Raw genomic sequence first — 23047 nt, forward strand, 5'->3', positions numbered from 1 at the left:
AAACTTTATCCATATTTCAGATATATAGATAGATAGATAGATAGATAGATAGATAGATATACACACACACATATATATATGTGTGTTCTGGTCCATTAAAGGACCCCAACACCATCTCTTTAAGAATTTCCATTTGTTGTGATCTACACAGTCAAAGGCTTTAGCATAGTCAGTGAAGCAGAAGTAGAATGTATGTGTGTGTGTATATATATATACACACACACACACATTGTGCCTTTTCCAGATATTCAAGCTGGTTTTAGAAAAGGCAGAGGAACCAGAGATTAACTTGGTTTTATATATATATATATATATATATATATATATATATATATATATATATATACACACACATTTATATATACATACACACATAGGAAATGGCAACCCACTCCAGTACTCTTGCCTGGAAAATCCCATGGACAGAGGAGCCTGGTAGGCTACAGTCCATAAGGTTGCAAAGAGTCAGACACGACTGAGCGACTTGTCAAACACACATATATGGATATATATCTCTATATATGTAAGAGACATGGATCAGTTCAGTCGTTCAGTCGTGTCTGGCTCTTTGCAACCCTATGCACTGCAGCACGCCAGGCCTCCCTGTCCATCACCAATCCTGGAGTTTACGCAAACTCATGTCCATTGAATCAGTGATGCTATCCAACCAATTCATCCTCTGTCATCCCCTTCTCCTCCTGCCCTCAATCTTTCTCAGTATCAGGGTCTTTTCAAATGAGTCAGCTCTTCCCATCAGGTGGCCAAAGTATTGGAGTTTCAGCTTCAACATCAGTCCCTCCAATGAACATCCAGGACTGATCTCCTTTAGGATGGACTGGTTGGATCTCCTTGCAGTCTAAGGGACTCTCAAGAGTGTTCTCCAACACAACAGTTCAAAAGCAGCAATTCTTAAGCACTCAGCTTTCTTTTTTTTTTTTTAATTTATTTTATTTTATTTATTTATTTATTTACTTTACAATATTGTATTGGTTTTGCCATACATCAACATGCATCCGCCACGGGTGCAGCTTTCTTTATAGTCCAATTCTCACATCAATACATGACTATTGGAAAAACCATAGCCTTGACTAGATGGACCTTTGTTGACAAAGTAATGTCTCTGCTTTTTAATATACTGTCTAGGTTGGTCATAACTTTCCTTCCAAGGACTAAGTGTCTTTTAATTTCATGGTTGCAGTCACCATATGCAGAGAATTTGGAGCCCCAAAAACTAAAGTCAGCCACTGCTTCCACTGTTTCCCCATTTATTTCCCATGAAGTGATGGGGCCAGATGCCATGATCTTAGTCTTATGAATGTTGAGCTTTAAACCAACTTTTTCACTCTCCTCTTTCACTTTCATCAAGAGGCTCTTTAGTTCTTCACTTTCTGCCATAAGGGTGGTGTCATCTGCATATCTGAGGTTATTGATATTTCTCCCAGCAGTCTTGATTCCAGCTTGTGCTTCATCCAGCCCAGTGTTTTTCATGATGTACTCTGCATAGAAGTTAAATAAGCAGGGTGACAATATACAGCCTTGACGTACTCCTTTCCTGATTTGGAACCAGTCTGTTGTTCCATGTCCAGTTCTAATTGTTGCTTCCTGACCTGCATACAGGTTTCTCAAGAGGCAGGTCAGGTGGTCTACTATTCCCATCTCTTTCAGAATTTTCCACAGTTTGTTGTGATCCATGCAGTCAAAGGTTTTGGCATAGTCAATAAAGCAGAAATAGATGTTCTTCTGGAACTCTCTTGCTTTTTTGATAATCCAGTAGATATTGGCAATTTGATCTCTGGTTCCTCTGCCTTTTCTAAAACCAGCTTGAATATCACGCTAAAGCCTTTGACTGTGTGGATCACAAGAAATGGAAATTCTTAAAGAGATGGTGTTGGGGTCCTTTAATGGACCAGAACCTGTGGTCTGGAGTCGACGATAAGAAAGTGAAAGAACCAGAGGGAGGGAGGGAGGGAGAGAGAGAGTGGGGGAAGAAAGAAAGACACGGAGACCTATGCTCTGATGGAGCAAAAGTGCTTTAGTGATCTTTCTGTGAGTATATATAGGCTGTTGTACAAGAAATTTCTTTTGACAGTGATAAAGATCAGAAAAGCAAATGTACAGCAACCGTTACCAAGGGAACAAGGGATTAAAAATGGTCACAAGTTCAGGAGACAATCCATATCTCAAGAAAGAGGATCGAGACTAAGCAGTTTTGTCATAAGGAGAATGTTTACTGAAGGAGATTCAAGCCTGTCTCTTCCTATGACCTCAGTCCTGGGAGCAGCATGCCACTCCACTGGTTTCTGGTAACAGAAACTAATAAAGAACAGAGGATTTATGAGAAACAGCATGTAGGAATCCTCCTGTTAAACATTCCCTGATAATTCCCCCTTATTTATTCATAATATTTGTAAAAAGGGTTTTGACCATTTGAGTTTGTTTAGTTTTAACAATTTTTGCATGAAGGCAACTGTAAATGACAAATATAATTGTCAAGATAATCACCAAAATTACAGTTTTAGACACGAAGCTGTGAGTAATGCTTTGAAACCATCCGAGTGGGTCTAGCCCAGATAATTGATCAGCTAGTTGTTCAGCTAAAGTTTTCAAAGTAGTGGAAGAGGACAGATTTTTATAAAAGGTTTCAAAGATTTTTTTGTAATAATTGTACATTTAGAGAGGCATTATCATGTATGTTTTGTAAATGAAATTTGATTTGTTCCCAGTTGTAGGCACTGTTATTGAATTGAACAGGAGTAACACAAAATTGCAGAGAAGGCAATGGCACCCCACTCCAGTACTCTTGCCTGGAAAATCCCATGGACGGAGGAGCCTGGTAGGCTGCAGTCCATGGGGTCCCGAAGAGTCGGACACTCTGAGCGACTTCACTTTCACGCATTGGAGAAGGAAATGGCACCCCACTCCAGTGTTCTTGCCTGGAGAATCCCAGGGATGGGGGAGCCTGGTGGGCTGCCATCTATGGGGTCGCACAGAGTTGGACACAACTGAAGCGACTTAGCAGCAGCAGCAGCAACACAAAATTGAGTAGAATTCCAATCACATTTTAGCATCACCTGTTTTTGTACATCTATTAATTGATCTCCAACCCATTTGACAGCTGTTTTTAGTTCTTGTATTTCATCTTGAATATCTTCATCTATCTGAGCCTGAGTGGCCCACATAGTATAAGCATCTTTAGTCCAATTTTGGATAAAATTGTGTGTTTGAATTGAGGTTTGTAAAGCAACACCAGTGATGGCAGCAGAGGTGCAAATAGCTATTAATCCCAACATGCCAAAAATCAGCCATCCAATGAATTGTTTAGATTGCCAGAGCAGTTTAGTAAGTAACCAGGAAGCAAAATCATGCTGCGGGACCATCTTCCCAGGTCCACTGAAGGTTTATTGGTAACCACAGACTACATCGAGATTGAAGAATCAAAAGGGATTCATTTCTTAAGGAAACAGAAGAGTTAAGTATATAATTTGCAATTTATACAAGTTATAGAACGGAAAGTCTTATTGAATTATAAATTTCCTATAGCTAGAACAAAAGGAAGGGGAACACAAGCTTGTATGAAATGTGATTGATTATAACAAAAGAAATAGTTTCTATGACTACGATTGGTCCCTGTGAAATGTCTAGTCCAAGTCCCAAGTTCTTTGGTGATCTCAGGAAGTTTCCAGATGTCCCATTGTTCAGGCCCAATCTGTTTATTGAGAAAGATTTGAGGATGAAGGGGGGCCATTCCACCCTCAAGCCACCCAAGAAGTCCTTTGTCATGGTAATGCTCCATTGTAGTGTTAGTAACCTTCTATGCTACTTGAGTAGCATAGTCATACAAAGTGCTATTAATACCATCTGAGCAGTTAGATACCCACATACCATGGGGTCCCCAGTCAACAATGGTGTAATTGGCCATAAACATTAATTTCCCTGATTTAGCTTGACATTTATCTCAATAAACAGGAGTATATTTAAAGTCTTTATAAGTAAACCCCTTATATTTTAACTTTTGTCTTTTTCCTAGAGTTTTGGTAGTATTGTCATGGTTTTTATAAAAGGACAGGGCAGTAAACAGTCCAAGCAATGTGTAGAAGTTCCTTTTTGGAGGCAGGATGAAAGCCCATGTTTGTTGACACATTAATACATAATTTTGTTTGGCCCATGCATAAAGGAAGGATTTCATAGCCTAGAGAAATGTTAATTAGTCTTCCTTCTTCCTCAGGATGAGAGGGCCCCTCCAAGCTCCAAGGAGGGGGCATATGTGTTGAATCATTAGTGGATACGATTGGTCCTGTATATGTCCATTCTATAACCTACAATAAAAGGGGGGGTTAGGTATATAAGCCCAATAAGTGTAATCAATCAAGTCAGCCTGAGCGGGGGGAAGCAAAAGCAAGCAAAGCAAGCATAACGACAAAAATATTTTTAGGATTCTGAGGCATTCCCTGGTGAGAAATCAGATTTTCAGCTCGATTAGGAAGGGTTTTTAATCTGTCTCCAAGTAGGGAAATCATGAGGTCGATGACATCAAGTACAGCGTTTTTTGGAAATTTTTAAAGCTGCCATGGCTTGTATTAGAATTTCTTTTCCTTGGGGTTTTTGCTGTTTTGTCTCTAGTTTGAATGTTGGGGGCCCCCTGAGGTCAAATCCTCCCAAGAGGAGGCCATGTGAGTTCACTGGATCTACTGGATAAATAGAAGCTACCTCTTTCCCTGTAAGATTAGTTTTCTAGATTTTCATTGATAGTTAACCCGTCTACATACCAAATGGGCAAAGAAAGGGAGGTGTATTTCAATGTCTCAAAATGTTTTTTTTGCTTTTGTCAAAATATCTCTTTGCAGTAAGTTTAAAAATTTAAAACAAAACTATATTAACAATAGTTATAGAAAGAAAGGAAAGTGATAATGATGAAAACATATCTGGGAAATATTTCAGTCCAAAAACAATTATCTAGAGATCTGTTTGGGGACTGGTTGATAATGTCCCCCAAGAGGACACCGAGAAGCTGTTATTTTAAACTGAACTTGACTCTTGACTACCTAAGCCTTTTTTCCTGAATGTTGTTTCCATGAATTTGTTTACTTCTGTGTCTCATGTATGAGCCACCATCTTGCTCAGCCAATGTTATTGTTTTTCTTTGTCACATATATAAATCAAACAGACCCAATTTTGGCTTTAAGTTAACTTCTTGGTCTTTGGGTATCTTGGCACTGACAACACTGATATTGTTAGAGGCAGGTTTTTCTGGTTGATACAGTTTATGCCTTACGTTTAACAGATGGGACAGTCACTGGCCTAACAAGCCTAACACTGGACAAATAAGCCTTTGTAGACACATGCACCCATTTCAAAAATATTTTTTCATTAGGCCCAGGTGTCGGTGGCACATTCTGTCTAAAGTAGAGTTCATCAGCTTCAACCAAGCAACGTGTCAGTAAGCAAGCCTGTCCTAACTCCCATGAGGCACCACAGTCTTGCTGTCATCATTGACTAACCATGAAAATTTGGCTGTGGTTTTGAAATAATGGGTTGATTTTCTCCTCATTTAGTACATACTTTTTTTTTTTTTTTTTAACATAAAAAGAAATGGGATCTGTGTTTTAAGTGGTTTGTGTTATTTGGGGCAAAGGATTAGTAGCAAACACTCAAACATTTTTTTTTAAGTGAAATTACTGAAAAGCTGATGCAGAACAACTTGACAAATGAAACATTGCTCACATTCAAATACCTGACCTTGTCTCTGGGAAAGAAATGCAGCCTGGCAATTGTTGAATCTCTCTGTTCAGTGTGTCAAGGGAGATGATTATATTTTCAAGACAGACCTGAAAAGAAGGTGAATATTTTGCACTTTTGATACTCTTAGGAAAAAATAACTTATTTGGCAAATAGTGTCTTTTTTATGTTGTTTTTGTTTTGTATTGTGAAATAGGCACTGAAGCTGATGTTATTTTGTTTTAAGAATCTTACAGACTGGAAACAGGAATAAAGCTATATTAACAATAGTTATAGGCTTAAAGGATATATTGCATTGGAATCTAGTAAAGTGTGTTCTGGATAAGGAAGATAAAAGTATTTCTGTGTATTCCCCCTTATTTAATTTTTTATTTGTAGTTTCAGTGTCTAATGTGCTTGTTTCATTATGTCTTGTGTTTGTGGATTATAAAGAATGTCTGTAATCTGTTTAATAGAGAATGAATGTAAGAATTGTTTGAACTGTTTAGAAATATAAGCAGGGCCATTGTCTGTTTTTATAGAATTAGGTGTTTTCATTATTGCAAAGTAAGCTATCAGGTGGGTTATAACATGTCATGTAGTTTCACCTCGGAGAGGTGTGGTCCATGTAAGAGAAGAGTTTGTATCGATCGAGACACATAAGAAGGAAGAGGAAGAAAGTTCAGGGAAATGAGTTACATCCATTTAACATAAAATTTTCTTTCATTGTCATAAGCCTTTTTTATATTTTCATATTCATCATTTTGCCATTTCTTATATCTTTTTATTAAAAGCATACATATTATTTTTTTTAGCAACTATGAAGTGTCTTGTATATTAGCATTTTATAGATGGGTGAATACATTTATTATATTATAATATATATTTATTTTATATAAATATATATATTTATTAATAGTCTAAAATCTCTTTAGTTTTTCTGTAACTTTTTGTAAGAGGAAGTTAGTGTTCAGTAACTAATGTTTTAAAATCTTACTTTATTTGGAAATAACCTAGCTATTTAATAAACTTTTATCATTTAATTTAGTACAATTCTAGAAATTTAAGTTACCCCAATCTTAAGAGATTATTTTAAATAGACATTTTTTAAACTATAATTATTTTTAATAGAGTTTATCTAAAAGTTTTCATCTTATTTATATATTTATATATATATAAAGAGTTAGTTTTTTGTTGACAAATTTAGTTTTACCTTAAACCTAGGCATAATAAAAGTATTATACAATGTTGATGACTTAAGATATGTCTTAATTAGATTAGCAAACAATTATATTTAAATTATATATTTATATTTAAATAAACATTATATTTAATATTGAATATTTTTCAGTTCACATGAACTTGAATTTAAATAGACCTCATTAACTTCATATTATCCAAAAACAAAGACATAGATTGAGACATAGATAATTTTAGATAGACAGACAGACATAGTTTTCCGCTTGAAATTTAAAATATCTTTTTGTCCTTTTTTTTTTTTTTTTTGATTTTCACCAATTTGTTTATGGCTGGAGTCCCAGATAGAGTGGGCTGTGTATCCCAAGGACATGATAAGAGTTAACTTTAGGTTTTTTCTTAGGCCTATTTTTATTTTCCAGGCAGAATTGGAGTTCCAAAAAAGTATTTTAACAAGTTAACCTTTTTCTAACTGCATGTGTAAGAAGAATCAGTTTTGTAATTTCAAAAAAGATTTTATTTTAATCAGTTTTCTCTGGAGTCTAAAGAATATCATGGCCATTCAGTGTGAAAAATATCATTTCTCCTTTTTGTAGTTATAGTATCTTATTAATGATATATGCATCAGGGAATTGTTGTCACATTGGATGTAAAGTCTTGGCTACAGAATTTTGACAAATAGTAGAACTGTTAAGCATACCTTGAGGTAATACAGTCTATTGAAATCTTTTATGAGGCCCGATATGATTAGGATAAGGGAGAGAGAAAGTGAATATCTCCCAAAGGGTGTAAAAGTATATTAAAAAGGAAATCTTGTAAATCAGTAATAATAATGTGCCAATTTTGAGGAATAGTAGTAGGTTATGGGATCCCTGGTTGTAATGCACCCATAGGTTTCATAGATGCATTAACTTATATACCAGACTACCTTACCTGCCTCCTGAGAAACCTGTACGGATGCAGGTCAAGAAGCAACAGTTAGAACCAGATATGGAACAATAAACTGGTTCCAAATTGGGAAAGGAGTGTGTCAAGGCTGTATATTTTCACCCTGCTTATTTAACTTATATGCAGAGTACATCATGCGAATTGCTGGGCTGGAGGAAGCACAAGCTGGAATCAAGATTACCAGGAGAAATATCAATAACCTCAGATATGTAGATGGCACCACCCTTATAGCAGAAAGTGAAGAAGAACTAAAGAGCCTCTTGATGAAAGTGAAAGAGGAGAGTGCAAAAGCTGGCTTAAAGCTCAACATTCATAAAACTAAGATCATGGCATCTGGTCCCATCACTTCATGGCAAGTAGATGGGGAAACAATGGAAACAGTGATAAACTTTATTTTCTTGGGCTCCAAAATTGCTGCAGATGGCAACTGCAGCCATGAAATTAAAAGACACTTGTCCTTGGAAGAAAATCTGTGACAAAGCTAGACAACATATTAAAAAGCAGAGACATCACTTTGTTGACAAAGGTACATCTAGTCAAAGCTATGGTTTTTCCAGTAGTCATGTATGAATGTGAGAGTTGGACCATAAAGAAGGCTGAATGCCAAAGAATTGATGCTTTTGGAATGTTAAGAGCATCAAGAGACTGTGTTGGAGAAGACTCTTGAGAGTCCCTTGGACTGCAAGGAGATGAAACCAGTCAATCCTAGAGGAAATGAGTCCTGAATATTCATTGGAAGGCCTGATGCTGAAGCTGAAGCTCCAATACTTTGGCCACCTGATGTGAAGAGCTGACTCATTAGAAAAGACCCTGATGCTGGGAAAGATTGAGGGCAAGAGAAGAAGGGGACCGCAGAGGATGAGATGCTTGGATGGCATCACTGACTCACTCGATGGACACGAGTTTGAGCAAGCTCCGGGAGATGGTGAAGGACAGGGAAGCCTGGAGTGCTGCAGTCCATGGGGTCACAAAAGTTGGACACGACTGAGCAACTGAACAACAACAAAACCTATATATCTATCTATATCTGAGATAGAGATATGTATATTTGTAATACTTATACTACTACTATGTATATATAGACTATTTCCTCATTTATTCATATCAAGACCTGCTCTTGGTTCTGTGATTTAATAGATGGTAATACTTACCCTACTTTCCTCACATCTTCCCTCTCCTCTCAGTGTAGTTATGTTGCTCTTAGTTCTTCTCAGGTTACCTATGTATCATTAAAAGATACAATGGGAAGAATCTCTAGACCCCTTGCTTGGAAGGCAAGGGTACATGAGACTCTTCACAAGTTCTCTCCTTTGTCCATCTGCCACCTCTCGTCAACTGTCATTTTACTTTTTAAATGGTCAGGATTCATCCTATATACACCCTGGTCAATGATCCCAATTAAGTCTTTTGTCAGTTTATCGATCCTACAATTTGAAATAGAAAAGTTGAAAGTATTGACGAATCTTTAACCTGGCTGTGTTCTGTGATTTTATTTCCGTCCTGGTGTACTTTTATCTCCCATCCTCGGGCTGTCTGCCTTTGTTGTTTCTTAAGCGTTGGTAATATTGTTGCAAGTGTATGGCACCTTGACCACGTTTTTCCTCCTGGGATTTCTGTCCTGAAGCTGATTTCTCTCTAGAGGTGCTGCACAGTGGGCACCTCTAAATACCAGCACATGTGTGGCTTAACCACAAGGATGGCCGTACTCACTCACTGATCTGGTTCTCCTTAGACATACCCTGCAGGACTCTGGACTCTCTGCTCCATTGTGCTCCGCTCCTTTCCCCTCTCTTCCCGTTCCTCACTGCCCAATCCTCCTTCCCTCATTCCCTTCATTCCTTCCTTTCTTAGGTTTCTTGAGCTCCAGTGTTTTGTGTGTGTAGGAGGTTTGTTTCAAAGACAGATTTTCAATTAATTCTTCTGTTTTAGGTCCTACATGCCATTCTCATGTCCATGCTCCTTAATACCTGTGAGTCAAAAGCTTTTTCTGCGGTACCATGGGGAAGACTGTCTGTCATCACTGTCATCATCTGCAGCCTCTTTTCTGTGTATTTTTGACTCGTGAAACATCACTTCTCCTTCCCGTCTTCCAGTTCCCAGACATTTGATGACCTTTCCCTCGTGCTGATGACTTCCCTCCCAGTCTCACTTTTGTGAGATTTTTAGCATCTGAATTTTTTTTTTTAGAGTCCAGGTTTCATAACTGCTCAGACTTTCACCTAATTAATCTAATGAAATATAGTAAAAAACAAAAAAACAAAAAAGGGCTCTACTTCCTGGGGAAATTAGATGTAAAGAATATATATTCAGTTTTAAGTTGTTGAAAATCCATGCAATGTTCTAAATAATAGCAAATATTAGTTGAGGTAATTTTCATGGTTTGGTTATTCAGCTTAGATTTGAACTATGGCTTATTTTACACATGTGTTGATGTAAATTATTTCTAGTTTTCTGTGGTTTAAAAATGCTGTCTTTAAAAGGAATTCAGAAAATCCACCTGATATATATACTTTGACTTCCTAAGGAATTTATATTTGTATCAGTATTGAATTTTAGCCAGTGCTCCAATATAAGGAAGTTACTGTTTTGAAATAAAGCAAACTTTTATTTCCCTTGGGGGGAAAAAAACTGTCCTGAAATGCCCTTTAAGCGGCCCCTGCTGTTGAGAGCCTCTTGGCCTGTGCTGCTGAGTTCCCGGGCCCTCGCTCTATTTCCCTCGGCACCAGCAGCATCGCTCCTTCCCTTGACTCCATTTCTGTTACCAAGCCGATCAGTGTGACATACAGGAAGCAGTACTAAACTGTGTCCCTGCCTGCCTCACGGAGAGTGGTCTCAGGGTGCCCTGCTGCTGACCTCTGGGCTCCAGCTCTGTCCTCCAGACACGGCTTCTGCCCCAGGCCCCCAGCACGTCACTGGCGCCTCCTTGCTCCTCCCGGCACCCTTGTCTCGCGTCAGTCTCTTTCCTGCTGGTGGTCTCGTGAGTCGGCCGCCGCGCAGCACACGTGCAGGGTCGTCATGGCTGCCGGGCTCCGTCGCCCTCTCGGATGCCCTGGTGCCATGCTCCTCTGCCTCCCTCTGCTCCTGGCAATCCAGCTGCAAGCTGCTGCCTCATCGCCCCGAAGTGGCCACCTTCTGAACACCTTGTCCTCCTGGCTCCACGTCCTGCCCTAGGCTCAGTCTGCCGCCAAACTGTGCTCTGACCCAACACGTGTTCTTTCGTTAGGCCCCAGCCTCTCCCCCTCCTCGCTTGCTTGGGTTGCTGCAAGGAACGCAGAAATCCTTTGTATTCCCAGCTGTTGATAAATCACCCTCCAGTTCTATACATCTTACAATCTGTTTATTTTCAGTGGGGGCAATATCACCCCTAAGAGGGTGAAAGTTGATTCTTGGGGGCTGAAAAGAATTTACTCTTTTTGTGTATAAAGCATACATACATATACATAGGTACATAAGCAAATAAGCAGAATACCTGTGGTATTAAAAATTCATGTGGAGTGGTGATTAGCAAAAAAAAAAAAAAAAAATTGTATGAAAGCTGCTTGTGTGTGTGTGTGTTAGGGGATGTTGATGGGAAAAAAAAAAAAAGAAAACACTGGTTTACTTTTGAGGTCTCATATTCATCCTGTTTCTACTTGCCCAGAAGCCTTCAGTAGCTTCTTGCAGGCAACTCTGTAAAACCCGAATCATGTTCTGTAGTTCAAATCTCTTCCTCTTTACCCCCAACCATCTTTGCAGTCCTGGCCCCCACTCTCTGCCCACATAGATAGACTGCTGCCCACAGCCCCATAACCGCAGCCTGTGCTCTCCTGCTTTGCTCTAAACCAGAGTGTCTGGTTGGCCTTCGGCTGAAATCTGGGAACTTAGGTTTTGAGAGGATTCCCATCGTGGCTACAACTGTTAAGAGAGGCTCACTGGGTCTGTGCTGTGCAAACAGTATGGTTCATGCAGAACCCCTGCTTTCCTTCTGGGAGTCTGGAACTCGGGTACATGCCAGGCAGAGTGCCGATGTTACCAGCCCCCAGGGAAAACTTCAGGCAGGGAATCACTAATGAGCGTCCCCGGCACACAACTTTTCATATGTGTTGTTAAAACTCACTGCTAGGATGATTAAGAGTATCCTATGGGGCCCCACAGGGAGGGGACTCTTGGGAGCTTGTGCCTGGTGTTTTTCAGACTTTTCTGCATATGGCTTTTCCATTGCTGAGTTTGTTTTGAATCCTTTCACCGTAATAACTCTTAGCTGTGAATATGATTATATGCTGAGACCAGAGAGTCCTCCTGGAGAATGACTGAGCCTGGGGTGGTCTTGGGAACCCCCGAGATAATGTGACTAGTGGTCTCTGTTATCCCTTGGTTCTCAGCCATTCCTTCAGGAAACAAGAATGATAGGAGTCTCTTTGCCCGGAGATGGACAGCGAGGCTTAACAGCTTTGGAAGGAAGTTGATATGAAGACCATTTGTCCACGGCCCGTGGGGGATTATATTAGGTTCATTTAGCTAAGATGAAATTGTGTTTTCCAGGATTTCCTTTGCTGTGTAATTCCAGGTTAGCGTGGGTCATGAGAGAGATTTTGCATAGGACTTGGAAGGCAGAAGTGGAACGCCAGTGATCTTGCTTTTTAATGCTCTAAAGCTTAGTGAAGCACTGTTACAGCTCGTGTTATGCTGTCATTTATCCACAGGCTCATCTGTTTGGCATGGGACAGCAGCTGGACTTGCGTCAACTGCAGCTCCTGACTTGTCCTCCTTCAGTGCCCTACTCCCCAACTCCTGGCTTAGGTGTGTGTTTAGCTTTATGGTGAAGGGCAGCTGCATCTCCTGCAAAGCTGGAGACCCGGAGATGGTGAGGGACTGAGGCAGGGTCCAGTCCATCCATATGGCTTCAAGCCCAGCCTCCCAGGGGCTGAGGGAAGTAATGCACCACAAGCTGTGAGTATCTGTGGATGTTCCCACTCAGAGTGCCAGGAATACAGGTCTGCCTCTGCCTGGACATTTCTCAGGGTTGTGTTTTCAGCAAGCCACCTTGAGGAAGAGATAATACCTCCATCTGGGACAGAGAACAGTTTGCTTACTGTTTATGATACTTATTTATTTTGGTGAATTTTCTCAACTCAGTGTTTCTCAGCTGGGATGTAAATTCACTGCTGTGCAGCATCCATCGGGGACTCTGCATTGCCCCGCATGGGACTGGGGAACAAGGGGAACCAAAACAAACTTCACATTCATGCTGCTTGCTGTACTGTGAGTAACAACAGGACTTTATCTCATGTCTACTGCCAGAATCCTTGAACAGTAAAAAGCTAATTTAGGAGCTTGTAAGTAGGTTAAAATCTTAGATTCTGATAGCACTTTGTTTCCACCTTCCCTTCCTGTCGGCTCTGTGGTCTTTAGACACCAGACACGCATAGATTGTTTAATCAGATCCCACAAGTGTGTAGGAATAAATCCCCCCCTCCAAATATGAACTACATATATTCTGTAGTGGATCTGCTTCTCTGATCAAATGTGATGGTTATAGTTTCCCTCACAACCTGGCTAATGAGTCTCCTGTTTCAAGTTCTATATAAACATAATATTTAATATAAATATCAGTATTTAATTAAATATTATTTAATGGCAGCAGAATGTTTCACACTGGTTATGTTGGACATAATTTATTGACCTGAATTTTGGGCACAAAAAATATTTGGGCAGTCAGTCTAATTGTTCTAAAAGGAAGAAGGATTTGTGAAATTGAATTAGATTTTGAAAATAACCTTTATTTTTCTTAGTTATTAATTTTGTGTAAGGGTTGGAACACTCTGTTCTATACTATTCTGGTATTTCTTTTCCATTTGTTTAGATCTGTACCACCTCCAGTGCAAGCTGGGGAGAGAGAAAGATCACTGAATCAAAATATTCCAGGTCTTGGGACCAAGTTCTTGTTTGATAAGGGAAGTGGATGCTAAAGGAGAGGGTAATGAAGTCAAGATCAGTTAAGGCCCCCTGTGAACTCTGAACATTTTCATGTACTTACTTGCTGTAAGAGTTAATTTTAAGACATAGTCAACACAGAAACAGCCCTGACTCTTGTATATAAGGTTATATGAAAATGTGATTGGTGACAAATAATATCTGCATCTTTTCCACTTAAAAAGTTCAAATGACTGTGTTCATTAATATGATGTTTAAAGAGGGAGAAAGTCATTATCTGAGTTTCTTAGCAATGAAAATGACTTATTTTGTCCTGTGCATTTCTGCTTCTGTTAAGGGGAAGCAAGAAGTCTTTCATAGAATAATTCTGGCAGCACAGAAGAATTTAACTAAAGTTGCTGGAACATAATAACATTGTTATTTTAAGTGGACAGTAGATATGAGAAGAGTTTCTTGCCTAAAATGTAGTATGAAGAATATGACCCAAGAATGATCTTTTCTACTGGGAAAGGAGCAGAAGTGAAACACCAGGCTGCAAGTTTTTTAAAGGAAGTAATTACAATTATCTGATATACTGCTATAGTCTAAGGGCCCAATGCAGCGCCTGACACAAAGGAGGTGCTTACACATTATTTTTTTAATAAATCAACAAAGAGGAACTCAGAGAGAGACGTGAGTATGCTGCTGCTGCTAAGTCACTTCAGTCGTGTCTGACTGTGTGCGACCCCATAGACGGCAGCCCACCAGGCCCCCCCGTCCCTGGGATTCTCCAGGCAAGAACACTGGAGTGGGTTGCCATTTCCTTCTCCAATGCATGAAAGTGAAAAGTGAAAGTGAAGTCGCTCCGTTGTGTCCGATCCTCAGTGACCCCATGGACTGCAGCCTTCCAGGCTCCTCCGTCCATGGGATTTTCCAGGCAAGAGTACTGGAGTGGGGTGCCATTGCCTTCTCCACGTGAGTATAGATAATTCAACGAAATTTCTGAATTTGGGATTTAATTCCAGCAAGGATTTATTAATCTTATTATATATGATTTCCTGATATTAGTGTTAATTATTTTGACTTGTCTTCTTCTTGGCCAGTATATAATCCATGAGTTTTTTGAGCAAGAATATTTGTGAAGTATTTTTCAAGTCTGTGCATTTGTGAATGTCGTTTTGTTATCTTCCACATGAAAAACAACTTGATTTGTTGTAAAATGTGTTATTGTTCAAAAGCTGGAGATGTTTCTTTTTTTCTCTTGAGCACAGTAGGAAAATTTTAGACCAATCCAAAAGAAAATTTAGACCAATTAGACCAAAATTTAGACCAAATTTAGACCAATTAGACCAAAATTTAGACCAAATTTAGACCAATCTAAAAGAAAATTTAGACCAAGAAAAATTAGACCAGTCTGTGTTACTTCCCCTTCAAAATTTAGACCAATTTTAGACCAAATTCAGACCAATCTAAAAGAAAATTTAGACCAAGAAAAATTAGACCAATCTGTGTTACTTCCTCTTCTCCCTTTGCTTCCATCAGACTGAAAGTTTATAAGATTTTCTTTTCTTTATTATTTTGATTTAAAAAATTTGCCAGGCTGTGTCAAATGATTTCCCTGGAAGGAGGTGAACTGTTTTAATCTGAAATGACAAGACTCCTTTTAAAATTTAGAGGATTGTTTATTTATAGGTTTTATTTTTTTTCCAATTGTTTTGATCTCTTCCTGAGGGAAAAATATAATATGTAATCCCTGTTAGGTTGGATCTCTCTTCTGTATTTACTTTGGTTTTCATTTCTTTATCATTTTTCTCTGTGTTTTGAGACTAAATCTCAAACTTGTCCTTTCCCTCATGGTCTCAAGTTTTTGTAATGTTAATTCTGATCTTTTATTCTCCCAATGTGAATAATAGGTGTTATTGAATATTTGATTTCTCTGCAGTCCTCTTACCTGGCTTCTTTCCTGTCTGGCCGTTTTATTTCAGGATGTTATTTCTTTATGCCAACTGCACCTTTTTCATGGAGGTCATGAAGGCTAACCTGTTACAGAGGATGCCAAAAAGGTTCATCATCTTATTTAAAACATGGGTATTATTTTCAGAAGACTGCTATATCTCATTCCCATTAACATACGCAGTTCTCTAAAGAAGAAATTAAGAAAACAAATGACAGCTTCACAAAAATTATTCATTGCTGGCACTAGTCCTGCTACTATTAAAACATGTTGAACATATATTTGTGAAATATAGTTTTGTAGGTGTGCCATATTATTAGTCTGTCTAGAAGATGCATGTTTTATAATGGCCTGATCCTAAAAATATTTGTGGTAGGAGGAAGAACAGGACATCATGGTACTTACATAATTATTTATATCAATAGGTTGTTGAGGTCATGGCCTGGGACTTGAGAAAAGGCTTATCCTTTGCAATAGCTTGAGGAGACCCCCTGAGTGAGACAGGCCCTAATTGTATATTGGAGATAGACGTCTGAGCCTTCTCTGATAGTCTTGGGTGGAACAGAGCAACTCTGGATATACAGGAGACATTGGCAGAGTGGAGGTAGGGGTAGGAACTGGGCCACTTACAGGGGACTGGGTGCCTATTCTGGTTAATTGAGATGGGTTGAAGACTAGGGAGAAAGAATGAATACATAAGTGGTTTTTGATAAGGGTGGATTCAGGTGACTGTCAGTCTCCTGAAACTTCTGAGTAGGATCTTGAGAGCTTCATTATTTCTTTCAACAAAAATACTGTGCCCTACTTAGAGAACAAACTTATGGTTGCCTGTACACACAGCTATATTTAAAATGGATAACCAGAAAGGACATATCATATAGCCCATGAAACTCTGCCCAATGTTACGTAGCAGCCTGGATGGGAGGGGAGTTTGGGGGAGAATGGATACATGTGTATGTATGGCTGAGTCCCTTTGCCGTTCACCTGAAGCTATCACAACACTGTTAATGGTCTATGCTGCTGCTGCTGCTAAGTCGCTTCAGTCGTGTCTGACTCTGTGCGACCCCATAGACGGCAGCCCACCAGGCTTCCCCGTCCCTGGGATTCTCCAGGTAAGAACATTGGAGTGGGTTGCCATTTCCTTCTCCAATACCCCAGTACAAAATAAAAAGTTAAAAAAAAATACTGTGCCCTTACTGTATGTGGAGCACTCAGTGGGCACAAATTGTCTGAGATGTGGTCTCTGCGATCAAGTGGTTTATAATCGAGTTGCCTTAAGTCTTTTACTCTGAGTCAGTTAATGGTGTGTAGTCAAGTACCCCACAGGAAAAGGGCATGCTGAGGAGCTCCTTGTCCCAGGTTATTCTGTTGTTTGAGCATTTTCAGAATTCCATGGAATAAAGACATATTACACAATACCAATAACTTTTCATTTGACTTCTGTTTTTAAAAATCTTTTAAGGATAACATATTTTGTTTTTCGTTTTTTTTAATAATTTATTTTATTTTATTTTTTAATTTTACAATAAGGGGTAGCATATTTTGAAAAATAAGGAAACGAAGGGAAGCAAAGAAACATCACTCAATAACAACCAGAACAACCCACTGTTAACATTTTAGTGTACAACACTCTCCTTCTGAAATAGCCATTTACCATATTTTCCAATGTGAATAGTTTTACAAAATAAGTTATATATTTCACCTGTCTCTTTTTCCCCTACATATGTGAGTCCTTAATTTTGAGATCACCACAACTAAATTATAACTAAGGATGGAACTAGAATTAAAAATACAAACTCTTACAGCCCACAGATGACATGAAAACAATATGATTTGATGGTTTCCAGCTCAGAGTTAAAACTATTGTTATATGATTATACGTGTTCATAGTAGAAATACTAGAAAATATGGATATTACAGGAGACATAAAGTCATTAGTCATCTCAGTGATGACTGTGATTAATATTTTGTGTTGTGTTCAGAGTATATCCTTAAAAAATTTTTATGAGTGCACATGTAGTTTTTACCAAAATGGGAATCATAGTTTACAAAATGTTTCATAACTATTTTTCTCACTTTCTCAATCCATATACTTTGACTATATGTTTTCTTTGACAACAGCATGGTATTCCATCATAGACTACATCATAATTTATATAGGACAATTAAATTGTTTCCAATATTCATTAAGAATGCTGAAAAATATATTCTCTATATACATTTGCCTCTCATTTTTATTTCCTTAATAGGCTTTTAAAGTATGGAATATATTTGTCAGCACACAGAAAAAGTCTGACTGTGGTTTTATGTCAAGATGTCATACTTGCTATGTACAAGTTTGAAAGTACAAGATTAAAAGTGATTTATCAAGTGGTGTAAGAAAAAGTGACAGAATAATCTTCTAGACACAAGGCTAAGCTTTGTAACTTGGAGTGAGACACTGTGGAAGGACTTCTCCCAGACAACTATTTAATCTGTTTTTATATAACATCAGTTAACTGACTCTCTTGGAGAAGGAAATGGCAACCCACTCCAGTGCTCTTGCCTGGAGAATCCCAGGGACAGGTGGGCTGCCATCTATGGGGTCGCACAGAGTTGAACACGACTGAAGCGACTTAGCAGCAGCAGCAACTGACTCTCTGACCTTGGTTTTGAATCTGATTACTCCTTAGTTGTTAGAGTATGACTGATCAAAACCAGCTACCAGATTTCAGCATATGAGTCGTATAAGAAAGAAAGAAAAGGAAGCACAGAAATTGAATAGAGGGCTGAACTGACTGAATTGAGTGTAGAATATAAATCTTTTTCAAGACAGGAATAAATAGCTAGAGTTGGGAATAAGTATCTGATGAATATAATAGAACATTATGTTAAGACTACAGAAACAGTGGTGACCAGTGTTAGATCTTAGAATTTTACCAGACAAAATCCAGTAAGTCATGCAGAAATGAGCCGACTCAAGGACCCAGAACCTGGATCCAGACATCCAGTGCTAGAGGTGGGCTGCAGTGTGTAGCTGTGTAGTACATGGACCCTAACACAGGAGCTGGGACTAAATTCACCCCAGGAGGATGAGCATGTCTACAAAGCCTTTGGTAAGAGACAAAGATATAGTACAGCAAAGAGGCTGTTTTAGTTTTTTTCCCAAGTGTTATTGAGGTATAACTGACATATAGAACTGTATAAGTTTTAGGTGTATAGTATTATGGTTAGATTTATATGAAATGACTACCACAATAAGTTTAGTTAACATCCACTATCTTCTATAGATACAAGAAAAGAGAAGAGAAGAAAATGTTCTTTTCCTTGTGATGAGAACTCTTAGGATTTACTCTCTTAACAGCTTTCATATATACATATAGCAGTGTTAGCTATGGTCGTCATGTTCTAGTGAATATATTACATCCCTAGTAGTTATTTTCTTTTAAAAATTTGTACCTTTTGGCCACGTTCATCCAGTTCACCCCCACCTCTGCTTTGGTAATCACAAATCTGAGTTTTTCTGAGTTTTCCTATGTTTTTAAGATTCGACATATATCACAGATGTCTGTCTTTGTCTGACTGATTTCACTTAGCGTTATGCCTTCAAAGTCCACCCATGTTGTTGCAAACAGCAGGAGATATATACGTGTGTGTATATATATATATAAAAATTGAGATATATTTATCTCAATTTCTACATACCACAATTTCTATATTCACCCATTCCTTGATGGCCAGTGAGGTTGTTTCCATGTCTTGGCTGTTGTAAATAATGTTTCTAAGCACATAATTATGAAGATATCCTTTTGAGTTAGTGCTTTTGTTTCCTTTACAGATATTGCCAGAAGTAGAATTTCTGGATCATATAGTATCTCTATTTTTAGTTTTTTGAGGAACTTCCATCCTGGAAGTTTTCCATAGTGGCTATACCAATTTATATTCCCACCAACAGTGTACAATGGTTCCCTTTTCTCCACATTTTTGCCAGCATTTCTTATCTCTTTGATGGACATTCTAATAGGTTTTAAGTAATATCTCATTGTGGTTTTCATTTGCGTTGCCCTAATGATTTGTGATATTGAGCACCTTTCCCTGTACCTGTTGGCCTTTTACATATTGTCTTTGGAAAAATGTCTATTTATATCCTTTGCCAGATTTTAATTGGATGAGGATGGTGATTATGTTTTGCTATGGAGTTGTATGAGTTCCTTTTATATTTTAGATATTAACCCCTTATCAGTTATATGATTTGCAAACATTTTTTTCTCATTCTGCAGGTTGTCTTTTCATTTTGTTGATTGTTGCCTTATGCAGGAGCCTTTTAGTTTGATATAGTCCCTTGTATATTTTTGATTGTGACTTTTGCTTTAAGTGTCGTATCAAAAAATCCTTGCCAAGATCCATGTCAAGGAGCTTTTTCCTGTTTTATTCTAGGAATTTTATGTGATGAAAATGGCATTTTACTTCTATGGTCTTGCTCCTGAAAATCTATAACTTCAGTTATGAGAAAAAAAAAATATCAGATAGGTTCCAGTAGAGGCTGGTTATTCATTCTTTTAGAAACTTTAAATACCTAAAGTTATTACTTTAGGAGTAGATAAATGTATGAGAAAAATACAAAAAAATTCATCTGTATTCACACACACACACCCAAACTTGGTCTACAACAGTGTTTATTTTTCGTTCTACGAAAAACCCTATAAAATATCCCAGACTGAATAATGGGTTAAAGAACTGTGTATCGAGGAAGGAAGGATAGTAGGTGATACATCATCATGTAGATGATCCTTATCAAATACAGCTGACCCTTGAGTAGCACCAGGTGATAGGGGCACCGACCCTTAGCAAAGTCAAAAATCTGAAGATAATTTATAACTGGCTCCCCGGGAGCCAGGAGCCAGGTAGGCAGATTCAGCCAACTAGATCATGTAGTACTGCAGTATTTATTGCTGAAAAATGTAAGTGGACCTGCACAGTTTAAACTTGTGTTGTTCAAGGGCCAACTGTGGTGTGGTTACGCCCTTGCTGCAGCTTTGTTTCCTAAGTGCGCTGTGGGTCAGAGACCTGTTTCATAGTGTCTCCTCTCCTCTCCTTCTCTCCCCTTCCCTCTAATGTTCTCTCTTCCCCTTCCCTCCCTCCATCTCTTTTCTTTCTTTTTTCTTTTGCTCCTGGTGCTGTGACCTTATGTAGAAACCTCAAACAACCCATCAGAGCAACAAAAGTGAGCTGCATAGCATCACAAATTCATCCTCGCAGTGAGGAGAAAGGCCCCGGGCCCCCACCCTCCTAGCTTATCTCCTGTAGTGTCATTACATAAATCTTCTCCAGATGCTGGTTGTATCTGACCTTCCCTCTGAGACTGAAAGCAAAGATCCATCTGCTGACTTGTCATTCCCACTAAACCAGTTCCCTCCAACCTGCCCTTCTCTCAGTCTTTCCCAAACCAGGAATTAGCATTTTTACCCATCTATCCCTATTTCCCACAGACCTGCCAGGGTGAACTTTTACAACACAATCCCATCAGGCTACTTTGCTACTTAAAAACCTGCCCATGGCTTCCCCTACAATTAAAATACAGTCAGTTCTGCTATCATGCGTTTGGCATGATAAAAGCTAACTAGCTAGCTAAAGGAACAATTTTGATAAGGTAATATTTATCAAATATTTGATATCAAATATCAAATAAGGTAAGTTTCACATTTGCTTCTGTATCAAAAATACAGGCAGAATGCAGGAACAGCCCCCACTGAACGGGGCGCACCCGCCGGCACCTCTGACACTCAGCAGCCCCCTCAGTTCACGGAGGGTTCCGAGCCTCACCCGCGCCCCTTAGGTGCTGGCAGCTTCTCCTGGGTTTTATGTAACCCCCTCGGCCATTCCAGAAGAAAGCAGCCCTTTGGATGCCCCCTTTGACCTGTGAACTTCAGGGGTTTTTAAAGGTAAAGTTAACCATGTCTGGTAAACGTAATATTTTCTGAATGAATGGATGAAAATGAATATTTCATCATCTCTTTGATTTACTATAAATGCTTTCACAAAAAATCCTTATGTTTTTGAACTATAAAGTCATGTCAGAAAAAAATGTTTCATGTACTGAAAAGCTTTCTCCAAAGGGAACTGTAGCATTTTACTAGAGTGAATGAACATTGGGAAAAAGGAGATACCCAGACTTTTGAAGGATTACTACACATTGGTTCTGAATTGATGCTAAATCCAGGGGAAGGAAAATGCTGCTGTGGTCCATTAGTCAAAGTAGGGTGTATGGGTGGTTTTGGCCTAAATTTAAATCACTGTGGGCACAGTAGACCTGCAGACTCCTGTTGTTATCTCCTAAGTTGCTGACTGCTTAATTTGAATAGATATACTTGTCAATTGGAAGCATCATCACATAGCTTCTCTGACTTACAAAGTAAAGACATTAGGAAGTCCCCTAGGACTTCCCCTTCTTGCTAGGATGGTAAACTCAATACTGTGTCTCTGGAGAAATTGCAGGGATTGTTGCCACTATCAAGGACTTGAAAAATGCCGCTCTATTGATGTTTGTTGCATCTCTATTTCATTTGCTTGTTTGGACTCTGTAGAAGTGGGATGGAGCTTGGAGAATGACCATGGAATAGCATACATTTAATCATTTAAATGTATTTAATCATTTGATATTGACTGTACTTGCAGCTTCTGCTCAAGATGTGGCATATATACTGAAGCAAATCAGTAAAGCAAATCACAGCCTGGCATGTGGTGTGCAGCTAATGACCTGGAAAATGCTCCCCTCCCTCCATGCTAATCTGTAAGAACCACAGCAATAGTTTGTTTTTGCATGGTAGGACTTACTCTTTGTGGTCCTGCTGCTACTGCTAAGTCGCTTCAGTCATGTCCGACTCTGTGCAACCCCATAGATGGCAGCCCACCAGGCTCCCCGACCCCTGGGATACCCCAGGCAAGAACACTGGAGTGGGTTGCCATTTCCTTCTCCAATGCATGAAAGTGAAGTCGCTCAGTTATGTCCAACTCTTCACGACCCCATGGACTGCAGCCTACCAGGCTCCTCCATCCATGGGATTTTCCAGGCAAGAGTACTGGAGTAGGGTGCCATTGCCTTCTCCGTGGTCCTACCTTAGGGCAAATGAAAGCTGCTTCTTTACTGAGGTTCTATGATCTGATGGTTCTTGAAAAGCCTATGGCGTCTAGGTATGCACTGTGAAGACTTTGGCAAGCTCAAATAGGAGAATTATCAGGCAGATAATATAGCAAACCCATGCTTTCTTTTACAGATAGCTATCCTTTTGGGAAATAACTGCAGGTTTGCTGCGTGGCCCCAGTAGAGACTGAATGTTTGATCATTGGACATCACGTGACTAG

General features: G+C 39.0%; 1 long non-coding RNA gene across 1 annotated transcript; it reads left to right on the top strand.

Annotated features, from left to right (window-relative positions):
• Window positions 1–370: 370 nt before the first annotated feature.
• LOC132345470 (uncharacterized) lies at window positions 371–9329 on the top strand. The gene is made up of 2 exons (XR_009494812.1): window positions 371–5836; window positions 7987–9329. It is a non-coding gene; the product is annotated as an uncharacterized lncRNA (long non-coding RNA).
• The last annotated feature ends 13718 nt before the right edge of the window (window positions 9330–23047 follow it).

Source organism: Bos taurus, chromosome 6 (assembly GCF_002263795.3).
Source record: "Bos taurus isolate L1 Dominette 01449 registration number 42190680 breed Hereford chromosome 6, ARS-UCD2.0, whole genome shotgun sequence".
NCBI classification, from domain to species: domain Eukaryota; kingdom Metazoa; phylum Chordata; class Mammalia; order Artiodactyla; family Bovidae; genus Bos; species Bos taurus.